Genomic DNA, 860 nt, shown 5'->3' with positions numbered 1-860 from the left:
GGAGGGAGGGAAGGAAGGAAGGAAGGAAGGAAGGAAGGAAGGAAGGAAGGAAGGAAGGAAGGAAGGAAGGAAGGAAAGGAGGGAGGGAAGGAAGGAAGGAAGAAAGGAAGGAAGGAAGCAAAGAAAGGAAGGGAGGGAGGGAGGGAAGGAGGGAGGGAGGGAGGGAAGGAAGGAAGAGAGGGAGGGAGGGAGGGAAGGAAGGAAGAGAGGGAGGGAGGGAGGGAAGGAAGGAAGGAAGCAAAGGAAGGAAGGGAGGGAAGGGAGGGAGGGAGGGAGAAACATGCCACTAAGATACAAGCAAGCAATCGCACTCCTGGGCATTTATTCCAGGAAGTGACACTTGTGTGCACCTGTGCATGGATGTTTAGCAGCTTTATTTGTAGCTGCCCCAAACTGGAAACAACATAGATGTCCTTTCATTGCTAAGTAATTCAACAGTTGGGGAGCCTGGGTGGCTCAGTTGGTTAAGCATTCAACTCTTGACTTCGGCTCAGGTCATGATCTCACGGTTTGTGAGTTCAAGCCCTACGTCAGGCTCTACACTGACAGTGTGGAGCCTGCTTGGGTCTCTCTCTCTCTGTCTATAAATAAATAAATAAACAAACAAACTTGAAAACAAAAACAAGAAAACAGTGGTCCACCCATAGCATGAAATGCTACTCAGATATAAAAAGGGATGGAAACCACAAGAGACTCTTAAATATAGAGAACAAACTGAGGGTGGATGGGGGGCGGAGGGGAGAGAAAGAAAAATGGGTGATGGGCATTGAGGAGGGCACTTGTTGGGATGAGCACTGGGGGTTGTATGTAAGCCAATTTGACAGTAAATTATATTTGTAAAAAAAGGGGGGGAATGGACT

The sequence above is a fragment of the Hyaena hyaena genome, unplaced genomic scaffold (assembly GCF_003009895.1).
Source record: "Hyaena hyaena isolate Hyena2069 unplaced genomic scaffold, ASM300989v1 scaffold_131, whole genome shotgun sequence".
In the NCBI taxonomy this organism is placed as follows: domain Eukaryota; kingdom Metazoa; phylum Chordata; class Mammalia; order Carnivora; family Hyaenidae; genus Hyaena; species Hyaena hyaena.
The sequence above is the reverse complement of the archived record's forward strand: the minus strand, read 5'-3'. Positions refer to the sequence as shown.